Raw genomic sequence first — 16,412 nt, 5'->3', positions numbered from 1 at the left:
ATTATCTTCTTAAATAATTTTTTACTGTAACCAAATTTCCCACTCAAGTTATATTTTATCACTACATATGCTTTTCATGAGTTTCATTTAATTTATCGCATTTCATTTAATTAACTCTAATAATTATTTTTTATCATCGATATTTAAGTTAATCATATTTTGATTTCTTTATTTTATTTTTTTTCATGCAAACACTCTTGATGGAATAAAATAAAATTTTCAACTTTCATGAATTAAATCCCCTCTGACTATTTTATTTTACTTTACCATACTTTACTATTTTACTTACTGCGTTTTACTATTTATCATTCATTACAGCTTTTCCAAAATATTACTTTACAACCAACCAATTTCATTAACAGAATTTTCATTACAATTTATAAATTTCACTTTTATTTAATTATTTTTACCTACGGTAAAATAAAACACATAACACAAAAATGTTAAACATCAATGAAGTACCCAAGAAATGTTAAAATTATAAGTCGAGTATCAAAACTTCATGTCAGCAAATTTTAAAAATAGACTTACCGAAAAATAACTTCTACTGAAATTCATTTCAAAACTTGGAATCACTTTACTCTTAGCATTAATAAACACTTATCATTAAGAAATTTTCATGGATTTTAAAAATCAACTTATTTAATTTTTTTCCAGTAAGCAAATTTCGCACTCAAGTTACATTTCATCACTTTATATGCTTTTCAAGAGTTTCATTTAATTTATCACATTTTATTTAATCAACTCTATTAATTATTTTTTTTGATTAGTATTTAACTTAGTCATTTTATCGCATAGTGTTTTACTTTATTATTATTATTATTTTTTTTTTTCATACAAGCACTCTTGTTAGAATAAAACAAAATTTTCAACCTTCATGAATTAGAATCACTTTGGCTATTTCATTTTCCCAATAATATTTTACTTTAACAACTAATTTCTTTAACAAAATCGATATCATTTATTTTAGTCTTTATCCTTTTCGAACGATACATTCAAATGGACAGCTATACGTTAAATTAAGAAACTTAATCTAAATTTTGACAAATTAAGTTATAGCTAAATACTGACTAAAATTAAGTACAAAAGACTAAACTTTTTGGGGTGAAATCCCTCAAGTACCAGCTATCGCGAAGTTATTTAAAAACAGTGAATGAAATTGTAATAAGTGGATTGTTAATTATAACTCAATCTCACAAAATTACAATTACATGCATGTTTTATTTGAAATCGCTGCATACGGCTGGCTGCCCATCGTCGATTTGCAGAACGCATGTCGTGATATCGCAAATCAACTCGGCTGTTGAAAGAAACTACCGTAATCCCACAGCACTTCGGATCGTCCACACACACACATCGAGGCGAATTGAGAAAATGACTTTATCAATATTGCTATCTACCCCTTTACCGATAACAGATAACAAACCCCACGTGCTAGTATTATTCACCACCTGGCCTACGTCTTTCAAGTGATGTCACTGTTTCTGACCAATTAAAATTAGTTCACGTTTCTCAAATATCAAGCACATAGATCGGCAATAGCCTGATGTCAGGTTTTCCAAACAAAATTTTAGATTTTAATTCGTAGTTTCGAATTAATTTCTTTTTCATTTCAAACTTATAAAAAAAAAATTTCCAGCTTGTAAGAATATTTCTTTCAAAAACAGATTTTTGATTCAAAACAGTATTTTTTCAAACTTGTAATATTTTTCTACTTAGAAAATGAAATCAAAAATTTTTGTTTTCTTTAATCATATAAAATGTTTTTAAGAAATAATTTCTCAAACTTGTAATATTTTTCCACTAATTAAAAAAAAAAATCAATTTTTTTTTTCAATCATATAAAAATAAATTTTTAATCTTACAACAGTAAATTTTTCCGCAAAAATATTTTTTTTCAAATCAAAATAATAATAATATTTTTGTAACATATTGTTTTTTTTCCTTTCAATCTTTTTTTTTTCAAAAATTTTCAAACTTACAAAATAAAATTTTTTCAACTGAATCTTCAAACGAAATGCTTTAATTAAATTTAAAACTCAATATCACTTTACTCTTAGTATTAATAACCAATAGCACTTAACCATTTACTCTTTGCACTCTAAGTATTAATTAACACACACGCATTAGAAATAATAATAATAATAATAATAATGTTTAAGATACTTACAAATCATTTACTCAAGCTTTCAAATATCCATCTAGCATGTTATTGTTCATTCGTGTGAGGGAACTTGTAATAAAACTTTACTTATCAACCGAAATTATAAGCGAAAATATCGCATTTTTTAGCACTTAATATAATCCTACAATTAACAAATTGGTTTTAACTTTGAATTTAAGAAAAATAAAAAACTATTACACACTTAGTAACATATCTATCGATGTATATTATTTCATGACAAATCACAAATAGGTGAGGATCTTTTATCGATCATGTGACCAACTAAGTTAAGAAAGAGCGTTCTTATCTCATATGAGAATTTATAAGTCTTTAATATTTCTCTTTAATGTAAGTGTATTGATACGTACGAGTTTGTGTATGTGAATATAACTGTGTATTGTTTTCAAACCATTGTTATGTTTAAGCTTTACGATTCTAATTTTGACTTTCCACTTAGCATTATTTGAAGTCCTTCGCATGCATTAAACTATAGAAATATTACAAAAATTATATTTTCATTCAGTCTTAATTACAAAACCATACAATAAGATGAAGACAACACCGATAGTATAAAGATTACTTACAATAAAGTGCATATAAAAAATATATGTAAGAGTGATTTCAAAGTATAATCCATCAACCATATTCAACAACTCAATCAAAACACAAGTCTCTTTTAAAATGATAAACACAATTTATTCACACACACAGTAAAAGACAATTAAAAAAACTTTCATCTTTAAGTAAAACTCTTCAAAACTTTCAAGCGTATTTTTAACATCGATTGCATCAAATAAATCAGACACATGACATTTTAAACATGGACTATCAACATTCAAAGTAACGAAGTCACGAGTCAAGTTTTCCCAATTAACATTAAAAAGAGCCCGTTCGAAAAAAAGTGTCGAACTTTCGACCCCTTGTTAATGATTCACATTCATGCACTCTCATGTAAAAAATGAATCCATTTTTACAATCCACACATTCTTTTTTAGAAAGGTAGTTTATGTTGCATATGAGCTCATCAAATAGTCACTTACGTAGAGAATCAGCCAGTTTACGAACTTCTTGTGATGTATATGTGCTGATTTTATCACATCGACAATCACAGGGATATTTTTTCTCAATTTCCGAAAGGATGTACTCTTTTAGAGTATAAGTCATAAGTTTGTCTTTGACACTACGTGAGATACAAGGGGATGCGTAGCACAATTTGTCAATCTGGCTTTCCAAAAGTAGAACTCTATCAGGCATCAACTGGAACACTTCTCGTTTCAGTTTGAACAATCTTTGCACACTAACACAGATGTTACCATTCGCACTCGACTCTCCTTTTTTATAACAAAAGCGAAATCACGGTCTTCGATTAATTTTTGATTTACATTTTTACATAGGCTTGAAATAAGTGATCTCCACACATCTGGTTCTAAGGAAATACCATCCATAGTTGGTCGAAAAATACCATCTTTCCCACACGTATATCTTCTAATATGCACGCGTGTACGTTTCCGAAAAGTATTCACCTAAAGTGAAAATACAATCACCCAAGTGTATCATATCATCAGGCTGTGGAGAAGCCTCAATGTTCATTTTCATGTTCGTTGCATCCCATCTGTTCATCTTCAGGCTTCAAAGTTTCAGAATGATTTTCACCAGCGTTAGTCATTCTTAACTCTCATAGGATTAGGAGTCACAATACTAAAACAACTTCCTGTGAACTTAAAAAATAAATCAAACTAGGTTTTAACACTAGCTGGTGAAGAAAAATCCTAAGTACATAGAATAAAATTTCACGATCTCTTTCAAAGCTCAGAATCACCCTGAAAATGATTCTCCAAACATCCACTATAAACCAATGAATATTCACTTTAACCAATGAGAAGTGTACATAAATCTCTTGCTACTGACGTCATAGAATATCACATGAACTTTTGAGCAGAATTGAGTTGTTTTACACAGTATTCAGATTTTTAGAAAATGCCAACACTTTGACTTCCAAATTCATCCTGACCTACTACGAGTAATTTTAAGATGGTAGCAGGTTTTCACATCACATCGAATGCCGATGACGTTTTCGCATCTCACGCATGACATGATCAATCACGTGTAATTGATCATGTCAATTTGCATGAGATGCGAAACCGTCATCGGCATTCGATGTGATGTGAAAACCTGCTACCATCTTAAAATTACTCGTAGTAGGTCAGGATGAATTTGGAAGTCAAAGTGTTGGCATTTTCTAAAAATCTGAATACTGTGTAAAACAACTCAATTCTGCTCAAAAGTTCATGTGATATTCTATGACGTCAGTAGCAAGAGATTTATGTACACTTCTCATTGGTTAAAGTGAATATTCATTGGTTTATAGTGGATGTTTGGAGAATCATTTTCAGGGTGATTCTGAGCTTTGAAAGAGATCGTGAAATTTTATTCTATGTACTTAGGATTTTTCTTCACCAGCTAGTGTTAAAACCTAGTTTGATTTATTTTTTAAGTTCACAGGAAGTTGTTTTAGTATTGTGACTCCTAATCCTATGAGAGTTAAGAATGACTAACGCTGGTGAAAATCATTCTGAAACTTTGAAGCCTGAAGATGAACAGATGGGATGCAACGAACATGAAAATGAACATTGAGGCTTCTCCACAGCCTGATGATATGATACACTTGGGTGATTGTATTTTCACTTTAGGTGAATACTTTTCGGAAACGTGCACGCGTGCATATTAGAAGATATACGTGTGGGAAAGATGGTATTTTTCGACCAACTATGGATGGTATTTCCTTAGAACCAGATGTGTGGAGATCACTTATTTCAAGCCTATGTAAAAATGTAAATCAAAAATTAATCGAAGACCGTGATTTCGCTTTTGTTATAAAAAAGGAGAGTCGAGTGCGAATGGTAACATCTGTGTTAGTGTGCAAAGATTGTTCAAACTGAAACTGAACAATCTAAATGCAACTGAGAAGTGTTCCAGTTGATGCCTGATAGAGTTCTACTTTTGGAAAGCCAGATTGACAAATTGTGCTACGCATCCCCTTGTATCTCACGTAGTGTCAAAGACAAACTTATGACTTATACTCTAAAAGAGTACATCCTTTCGGAAATTGAGAAAAAATATCCCTGTGATTGTCGATGTGATAAAATCAGCACATATACATCACAAGAAGTTCGTAAACTGGCTGATTCTCTACGTAAGTGACTATTTGATGAGCTCATATGCAACATAAACTACCTTTCTAAAAAAGAATGTGTGGATTGTAAAAATGGATTCATTTTTTACATGAGAGTGCATGAATGTGAATCATTAACAAGGGGTCGAAAGTTCGACACTTTTTTTCGAACGGGCTCTTTTTAATGTTAATTGGGAAAACTTGACTCGTGACTTCGTTACTTTGAATGTTGATAGTCCATGTTTAAAATGTCATGTGTCTGATTTATTTGATGCAATCGATGTTAAAAATACGCTTGAAAGTTTTGAAGAGTTTTACTTAAAGATGAAAGTTTTTTTAATTGTCTTTTACTGTGTGTGTGGATAAATTGTGTTTATCATTTTAAAAGAGACTTGTGTTTTGATTGAGTTGTTGAATATGGTTGATGGATTATACTTTGAAATCACTCTTACATATATTTTTTATATGCACTTTATTGTAAGTAATCTTTATACTATCGGTGTTGTCTTCATCTTATTGTATGGTTTTGTAATTAAGACTGAATGAAAATATAATTTTTGTAATATTTCTATAGTTTAATGCATGCGAAGGACTTCAAATAATGCTAAGTGGAAAGTCAAAATTAGAATCGTAAAGCTTAAACATAACAATGGTTTGAAAACAATACACAGTTATATTCACATACACAAACTCGTACGTATCAATACACTTACATTAAAGAGAAATATTAAAGACTTATAAATTCTCATATGAGATAAGAACGCTCTTTCTTAACTTAGTTGGTCACATGATCGATAAAAGATCCTCACCTATTTGTGATTTGTCATGAAATAATATACATCGATAGATATGTTACTAAGTGTGTAATAGTTTTTTATTTTTCTTAAATTCAAAGTTAAAACCAATTTGTTAATTGTAGGATTATATTAAGTGCTAAAAAATGCGATATTTTCGCTTATAATTTCGGTTGATAAGTAAAGTTTTATTACAAGTTCCCTCACACGAATGAACAATAACATGCTAGATGGATATTTGAAAGCTTGAGTAAATGATTTGTAAGTATCTTAAACATTATTATTATTATTATTATTATTATTATTTCTAATGCGTGTGTGTTAATTAATACTTAGAGTGCAAAGAGTAAATGGTTAAGTGCTATTGGTTATTAATACTAAGAGTAAAGTGATATTGAGTTTTAAATTTAATTAAAGCATTTCGTTTGAAGATTCAGTTGAAAAAATTTTATTTTGTAAGTTTGAAAATTTTTGAAAAAAAAAAAGATTGAAAGGAAAAAAAACAATATGTTACAAAAATATTATTATTATTTTGATTTGAAAAAAAATATTTTTGCGGAAAAATTTACTGTTGTAAGATTAAAAATTTATTTTTATATGATTGAAAAAAAAAATTGATTTTTTTTTTTAATTAGTGGAAAAATATTACAAGTTTGAGAAATTATTTCTTAAAAACATTTTATATGATTAAAGAAAACAAAAATTTTTGATTTCATTTTCTAAGTAGAAAAATATTACAAGTTTGAAAAAATACTGTTTTGAATCAAAAATCTCTTTTTGAAAGAAATATTCTTACAAGCTGGAAATTTTTTTTTTTATAAGTTTGAAATGAAAAAGAAATTAATTCGAAACTACGAATTAAAATCTAAAATTTTGTTTGGAAAACCTGACATCAGGCTATTGCCGATCTATGTGCTTGATATTTGAGAAACGTGAACTAATTTTAATTGGTCAGAAACAGTGACATCACTTGAAAGAAGTAGGCCAGGTGGTGAATAATACTAGCACGTGGGGTTTGTTATCTGTTATCGGTAAAGGGGTAGATAGCAATATTGATAAAGTCATTTTCTCAATTCGCCTCGATGTGTGTGTGTGGACGATCCGAAGTGCTGTGGGATTACGGTAGTTTCTTTCAACAGCCGAGTTGATTTGCGATATCACGGCATGCGTTCTGCAAATCGACGATGGGCAGCCAGCCGTATGCAGCGATTTCAAATAAAACATGCATGTAATTGTAATTTTGTGAGATTGAGTTATAATTAACAATCCACTTATTACAATTTCATTCACTGTTTTTAAATAACTTCGCGATAGCTGGTACTTGAGGGATTTCACCCCAAAAAGGTTAGTCTTTTGTACTTAATTTTAGTCAGTATTTAGCTATAACTTAATTTGTCAAAATTTAGATTAAGTTTCTTAATTTAACGTATAGCTGTCCATTTGAATGTATCGTTCGAAAAGGATAAAGACTAAAATAAATGATATCGATTTTGTTAAAGAAATTAGTTGTTAAAGTAAAATATTATTGGGAAAATGAAATAGCCAAAGTGATTCTAATTCATGAAGGTTGAAAATTTTGTTTTATTCTAACAAGAGTGCTTGTATGAAAAAAAAAAATAATAATAAAGTAAAACACTATGCGGTAAAATGACTAAGTTAAATACTAATCAAAAAAAATAATTAATAGAGTTGATTAAATAAAATGTGATAAATTAAATGAAACTCTTGAAAAGCATATAAAGTGATGAAATGTAACTTGAGTGCGAAATTTGCTTACTGGAAAAAAATTAAATAAGTTGATTTTTAAAATCCATGAAAATTTCTTAATGATAAGTGTTTATTAATGCTAAGAGTAAAGTGATTCCAAGTTTTGAAATGAATTTCAGTAGAAGTTATTTTTCGGTAAGTCTATTTTTAAAATTTGCTGACATGAAGTTTTGATACTCGACTTATAATTTTAACATTTCTTGGGTACTTCATTGATGTTTAACATTTTTGTGTTATGTGTTTTATTTTACCGTAGGTAAAAATAATTAAATAAAAGTGAAATTTATAAATTGTAATGAAAATTCTGTTAATGAAATTGGTTGGTTGTAAAGTAATATTTTGGAAAAGCTGTAATGAATGATAAATAGTAAAACGCAGTAAGTAAAATAGTAAAGTATGGTAAAGTAAAATAAAATAGTCAGAGGGGATTTAATTCATGAAAGTTGAAAATTTTATTTTATTCCATCAAGAGTGTTTGCATGAAAAAAAATAAAATAAAGAAATCAAAATATGATTAACTTAAATATCGATGATAAAAAATAATTATTAGAGTTAATTAAATGAAATGCGATAAATTAAATGAAACTCATGAAAAGCATATGTAGTGATAAAATATAACTTGAGTGGGAAATTTGGTTACAGTAAAAAATTATTTAAGAAGATAATTTTTAAAATTCATGAAAATATTTGATAGTGATAAGTGTTAATTAATACGAAGAGTAAATTGATTGTAGATTTTCGAAAATTAAATGGATAAATGTATAAAAATAATAACGTATGTGATAATTTAAAATATTAACAATGAAAAAAGAATCAAAGACGATTAAATGAATCTAAATCGTAAATGAGTTGCTATTTTAGTAAACTCAAACTAGAGTGAAAAGCATTTTAGTAGGAACATGTTAAAATCTCTTGTGCTAAGAAAAATAAATAACTTTGAAGCATAATTTTGTAACTGGAATAAATGTATGATAAAATGATTAAGTTAAGTATTAATGAAAAAGTAATTATTAGAGTTAATTAAATGGAATGTGATAAATTCAATGAAACTCTTGAAACATATATGCAGTGTTGGAATGTAACTTGAGTGCGCAATTTGCTTACTGGAAAAAATTAATTAAGTTGATTTTTTTAAAATCTGAGAAAATTTGTTAATGATAAGTGTTAATTACTACTACGAGTAAATTGATTGCAAGTTTGACATGATTGCAAAAATTGAAGACATGATAACGTTTTGAAAAATTTGAAGGTTCGATTCCTGTCACTACTTGTGAAAAATTTCTAAGTTTAAAAATATCGGGAAAAAAAAAAAAAACGATAAAGTAAAAACAAGCGAGAAAATGATCAAACTCTAAAATATACTAAAAAAAAAAATCGAAATCACGAAAAAATAATCTAAGTCTGAAATGCTTGAAATTAGTTAAAGACTAAAAAGTTAAGAAAATAGTTAAAGACTGAAAATAATTGAAAAACGCTAAAATAGTGAAAAAAAAAAAAATCAAAGTGCTAAATGACAGGAAAAAACCTTAAAGTTCAAAATGTGTGAAAGAATATTTAAGTTAATTATTTCTTCGAAAATTTAACAAGTAAGAAAAAATATTTTGTTGTATGAAAGTCAAAAAAAATTAGTTAAGAAAATTATTTCTTCGAAATTTTTACAAGTTAGAAAAAATATTTGTCAATTTGACAAAGAAAAAAGAAATTAGTTAAGAAAATTTAACAAGTTAGAAAAAAATAAAAATGATAAAGTTTGAAATGCATGAAAAAGAAAATCAAAGTTTAAAATATATTTCAAGTCCACAAAGCATTGAACCAAATCTAAAATCTCGAATGGGTTGTATTTAAATAAATCTTTACTTAAGTGAAAACTTTGTTATTATGAAAAATAATAATAATGATGATAGTTTCAATTATGAGCTGAAATACAGTTAATGATATGCCATGATGAGTACTAAAGAGTGAATTAACTGATGGTTTTAAAATTAATTTAATTGTAATATTCGTTGTCATGGTACAGATTCACATTAAGACTGAAAGTGTAATGGAAAATATAGCATAGTGGTTAGCATACGTTTTTGCTAACTCAAAGTTTGGGTGTTCGATTCCCGACACTCTGTAAAATAAAAATAATTAAATTCGCAGAAATGTTCTAAGTCCGGAAAAAAATATTCAAAGTTCCGATAGATGGCGCCACGAACGTTCTTAAAAGTAAAAATCGAAAAGTAAAAACATAGCAACAAGTGTTGCCACTCGAAAACTGGTGTTGCCATCCAAAAAGTAAAAAACCTCCTAATCTTCTTCAAAGTGTTGCCATTCCCTAAAACGAAGTCCAAAAACTCGAGCGAAAATGTAGCCGAGCGAAAACGAGGAAGGGCGAAAACGTAGCCGAGCGAAAACGAGGAGGGGCGAAATCACGGTGGTCATCTTCTTCAAGATTCAGGCGCAACCCAAGGTCAACCCCAAGGTCGGAGGAAGTGGAGGGGCAATGGTCGGCAGGCGCAACCAGGCGAGGTCACAGGCGCAGCCGGCTGCGCGGCTGCGCCTGCTGCAGGGAAACCGGCCTTTTTACACTACTAGTGTCAGATGAAGGATGTCTTTTGGATGAAAGCAGGAGTGAACCTTTTGACAAAGTTACGACAGGTGTAAGAGCATTATCGGATAGCCAGCGGATGTCAGACTATCTTGAAGATAATCCGCAGGAGTCCTTGGATATCATTGTGTTGTTACGGATACAACAAAAACTTCCTTCGGAGTTTGATTTTGGTACCTCCGGAGATATAACTATGTTAATAAATCTTTCAATTTTAAAAGCATAAAAACTGAATTTAGCTATGAAGTGGCAGCACCCCACTATTCACAGAATACTTTTTGTTGTTTATATACTGAAAAAAAAAAAAAAAAAAGAAAAAGAAACTAGCTTATGGATACCTTACTCAGCTTAATTGGTTGAAAAATAAAGAAATTAGAGTGAAAAAGGTCAAGGTGGCTGCGAAAAGTGATCAAAAATCGAATTTTTCAAAAAAATTCTCCAAAGCTTAATTTTTATTCAAAAGAATTTAAAAAATATAATTTGAACTGTTATAGATATCTATTCGTAAACAAATAATAGGCAGAATCTGAGACATAACGACACGGCTGACTATTTAATTTCGGCTCTATAGCGTCGAATGATCCCACTGTTAAAAGAGCGAAGTCCAATCTTTTCTATACACAACGCGACCGTTTTTCCGCTCTTCAGTAAAATAACGATTATATGAGATGTGACTTACATTATTAAGTGTGACTGAATGTAGAATCATTATATTTTTCTCTGCATATCTATGCTTGCCTTCGACGAGCTCAACCGTTGTGGCAGCTAATGATCACGTGCTTCAATCAACCAATCAACAGCTTAAAATGATAACCGCTGCGGTAACCGATGGATGATAGAGCGCTGCGGTTAGTAACCGGTTACTCGCGCATTTACTTGTTTCCCAAATGAGTGAAGGGGATGATTGACAGCCACCGATGACGTACAGCTCTCAAGCAATGCGATTGGTTACTGGATAATTGCTTCTTAATAGTATGAAAGTAAATATGTAGTGTGAACTAGATGGCGCCATTAGTTTCATTACTTTATTTGTCTCTCGTGGTTTAATTATTGTAAATTAGTATTAATTGCTGTAAGATTATTATTAATTGCAATTAGAGCAGTAAAATTCCGCGTATTTTCACTTATTTATTACAGTTTGCTTTTATTTTTTTCATTTATGTGTTCGTTAGCTAATAAATTAAACAATTCAAAAAAAAAAAAAAAAACTCGGACACTACGAATATTTTTCATACCATCAAATGTCTACATATGACAGTCCATTTTCATTTGTTTTTCTCTTTTCGTTTATTAACTGACTTAACATGAATTAACTGAATTAATATAATGCAGTACTTTACTGCATTATATTAATTCTATAAAGGTTTATCCCATTTATGATAAAATCATTTCCTCAAAATTTCTCAGTTAATGGTATACCAGTAAAAAGGACTTGTATTTCTACAGCCTACAGCAACTTTCGAAGAATATGTATCAACAAATGTAGTTTTTTCAAAGAAATGTTTTTGCCCCTTATAATTTACATGATTATTGCTTCTTACACTTTTGATTTTTTAATTTAATCAAGAAGAAATTTATCACATAATGAAGATATGATAAAAAAAAAAGAAAAGCCCCCCCCCCCTTTTTTTAAATTGCATGATCATAATTCAAGTGTTAAAATAGTAAACATTCTCCATTTGCTGAGTGCACATTTCATATGCTCCCCTCCCCCCCCTTTTTTTTTGAAGTTCGATGCCATATCATGATTTTATGCTTCAAATCAGGTTCTAACTCTTTGTAACCATTTAATATTTTAATTTATTCCTCTTTATCCAAAATTTCAATTTGATCCCACTGCCTGCATTTTGAGCGGCATTGTCAAACCTAAGATCAAATTATTTGCAGTCAATTATAGTGTAAAAGACAAAAGAGACGAAAAAGAATTGAAAAAATGAGAAAAATTCTTAACTAAAATAAACTTTTCATTTCCCTCCAATTTTGTTAAAATTTTGCTACTTTTAGGTTTGAGCTTTAGTCGAGCAAATTTAAACATGAGTTAATGTCACCAATTCGAAAGTTGTCCCTTGTCTTACATAAGTGGTTAAATTATAAAAAATGCTTTTACTCTAAATTTAATATATTTGGATTCAACCTCCTCAAATGCAGCTTACTTTACCATGTTGTCAGTGTCCTTGAATGTTAGCAAGGAACACCGAGAGTCAAGGAGGTCCTTTTGGTCACCCCACCCCCATCAAAACTTTTAAAAATTACTTGACTCCGAATCCTCTTGCCCCCTAAGGGTAGGGTCCCTAGATTCTGACTAGGCCAGGGGCACCCCCCCTCTAAATGAAAAAATACCCCTCAAAACACCCTTTCCCTAAAACTTTCAATGGCGCAATTTGCGCCAGGACCCTGCTGAGTGCGCACCCCTGGACGAGGCCGACATGGTCTCTCGTCGGCCCTGAATGTTGATGTGTCAAACGTTAGAGTCAGAGTAAGGGTATGGTTTATTGAAACTAATTTCTGAGTTTAACTGAGCAATATAAATTTCCATTCATTTTTAGACACAAATTAAGTTGAGTTATGGAACCTCTGTGGCTCTGTGGTAAAAGCTGCGCTCGTTACCGGAGGTGGTGTGTTTGATTCCCACACGTGCCCTAAGTGCTATTTCCTCTCTTTGTGCTGCAAAATTCTCGTATTGTCTTGTATATGAAATAAATATAAAAGTCCAAACTCTTGAGGCAATAGCATCAGAAGCATGTGCACAGGGGTCGTCAGCCCCACCGTGGTGGTTAGCAAATAATGCAAAACTGACTAACATTTCATGTTTTCAGGTTTATTATTTTCACACCTCATACACTTTAAAAATTCTTTTTTAATCAAAATTTTTTTTTTAAATTTTCCTTATGTGAGAAAGTGTGGGAGACTTTCTCAGCGTAGGTTTAACCTTCTGGTAGGTATCCCCCATTTCGGAATCTCTGTGCATGCCTACATCTTTAAATGGGGGGTTTCGATCCTGCATAGAAGACAAAAACTACCCTATGATCATCAAAGGACCTCTGTGCAAAAGATCCGACATAAACTGGATTTATAGCAGAGAAAAAGCTCTATGGGAGAGAGGGGGTCACCCCCTTCAGAGAGCAAAAACTCTCCAATGTGAATTTCTGAGCATCAAAGGCTCTCTGTGCCAAATTTGACAAAGGTCCGACACATGCATTTAGTAAAACATAGCACCCTTATGGGGTAGAGGGGGAACCCCCACCATCCGAAGGGAATTCCTGATCATCTTAGGCTCTCTGTGCCAAATTTGACAAAGGTCCGACACACGCATTAGTACAACATAACACCCTTATGGGTAGAGAGGGATGGGTCCCACCGTCCGAAGTAAATTCCTGAGCATCTTATAGGCTCTCTGTGCCAAATTTGACAAAGCTCTGACACATACTAAATTTACACTAGAAGAAACCTATGGGGAGAGGGGGTCACTTCCTAAGAGGCAATGTGAATTCTTGAGCATCAAAGGCTCTCTGTGCCAACTTTGATAAAGATCTGACGCATACTTAATTTTTACAAGAAGAAACCTTCTATGGAGGGCGAGGGGGTCACCTCCATAAGGGGCCAAAACTCTTCGATATGAATTCTTAAACATCAAAGGCTCTCTGTACCAAATTTGACAAAGCTCCGACATATACTATGAATTTACAAGATGAAGCCCGCTATGGAGGGAGGTTGTCACCCCCATAAGGGTGACAACCTTGAAGGGACGAAAGCTCTTCGATATGAATTCTTGAGCATCAAAGGCTCTCTGCGAAATTTGACGAAGATCCGCCATAAACTGCGGATTTGTACAAGAAAAAACGCTCTAAAGGTTGGAATGTTCTCCTCCCCCTTCCCCCAGAGGAGGTAACTCCTTAATGCGAATTCCTGAGCATCTAAAGCTCTCTGTGCCAAATTTGACAAACATTTGACGCATACTCAATTTGTATAAAAGGAAACCTTCTAGGGGGGAGGGGGTCACCCTCACAAGGGGCGAAAAAACTCTTCGATAGGAAATCTTGAGCATCAAAGGCTCTCTGTACCAAATTTGACAAAGCTCCGACACATACTGTGAATTTGTACAAGATGAAGCCCGCTATGCAGGGATCACACCCATAAGGGTCGGAAACTCTTCGATATGAATTCTTGAGCATCAAAGGCTCTCTGTGCCAAATTTGACAAAGATTCGACATAAACTGGTTTACCATTTCACGTTGCCCCACATTCCTCGTCTTCCAAAATGATAGAAAGAATGAAAACTAGTTGCTTCCAATTACCCCCAAAAGGCAATAGGTATGGGATAATCTGAATCTAACTGCTTATACAGTTAAAATAGAAGAAATTTAGAAATTCGTAGAAAGTTTTTTAGTAGGTCCACGTAATGAATAAAATTAACTCAAACTACCAACTTCGCGCTTGTAAATTTGCAAAAAAGGAAAATTTACAAAAACAATAAATGCTCTCATAAGGGTGATTAGTTCCATAAAAAAACTTTCTAAAGTTGTACAGTTAAGTATACATCCACATTAATTGGAAACTACTATTATTTTATTATGTCACAAGAAATTTTAACTTACGAATTTTGAAAGTAGTATTTTAATGGTAAAATTGATGATAGCGCTTAAAAAACCGATTCAAAATATGCATTATACCTAAACTAAAGTTTTGATACTTTGTTATTCATAAATGTGTTTGATTGGGAACAGATAACCATATCTTAGTTCAGAAATAAAGTTTCGGTTTCAAAGAACGTGGTATTTTCAGCATGCTTCATAATTTAACTTTTTTTTTCAACAATCTTAAAAAATTTTCCAGTATCACTTTGAAGAGAGTAATTAACGAGAAAATTTTAATGCATTAGTCGAATTGCAATGAACTATTTTGTTTTTAGGAAGCAAAATTATTTTACCAAATATTTTAAATTAATCTGCTTGTAAATTATAAAAACATATTTTCTAAAGTTAGAAATTCAAAAATTGTTGCAATCTTTTGAAAAGTTGGTGCTTTCTTACTGCTGTTTATTAAATTTATGTTGTAAGCACGATATATTGCTTTTATTATGTATTCCGTATATGTATCATTCATGTTATGTATCATTCAATTCATGTTTAAAAAGTACTCTAGCATGAAGACTCTGAATTTCGCAGTTTTTCCAATATCCATTTCTTTCTCTTCAATCTCTAATTTTTGTAACAAATACTACTCCTTCCATTTTTCGCTTTTCTTTTTCTGAAAACTTTGACTATGAATTTAACGCGTATTTTTAACATTTTGTACGCATCGCTGTCAATCGGTTAAACGCCTGATATTATTTAAACGACAAATTGGTAACCGGACACACACACACCAGAAAATACCTCTTTGGTAGGAAATGGCTAGTAAAAATTCTTATATCTATATAATTTTACCATACTAAGAGTGGCAACATAGCATGAGGCGAAAAGGTTGAAGGGGTTACAGTAAACTGGGCGACGTTAAATATGCTCGTGGTCTCAATGTCCTCCAAGTGAAACGATACCTCTGGGGGTGCTAGTACCAGGTAGCTATTAGCTCTTGGACTAGTTCTAAATTCTCATTAACTGTTCGATCCGGTGATGGTGCTGCCATCTATCGGTATATAAAATAATGGAGGCAAGGCACTAGTATGCAGACCTTGACATAAATACAGTTGTAGTCAGTTGTGACTCTTGAATAGAAATAGAAATAGGGTTACAGTAAAAATCATCCTCTAGTTACACCTCTAACTCTTCTCTACCCGACGAAATCCTGGCTATGGTCTCATCAGCGGTGTTTTTTGAATACTAGGTGAATTATTGGAGGACAAGTCATAAAAATGAATCTTAAGAAATAAGTTTACAATATTTATTTTTTAAATAACATTTAGAACATTATAAAACTATGCAAGTA

This window comes from Uloborus diversus, chromosome 3, assembly GCF_026930045.1.
Source record: "Uloborus diversus isolate 005 chromosome 3, Udiv.v.3.1, whole genome shotgun sequence".
NCBI lineage: Eukaryota > Metazoa > Arthropoda > Arachnida > Araneae > Uloboridae > Uloborus > Uloborus diversus.
Note: the sequence above shows the minus strand (reverse complement) of the source record.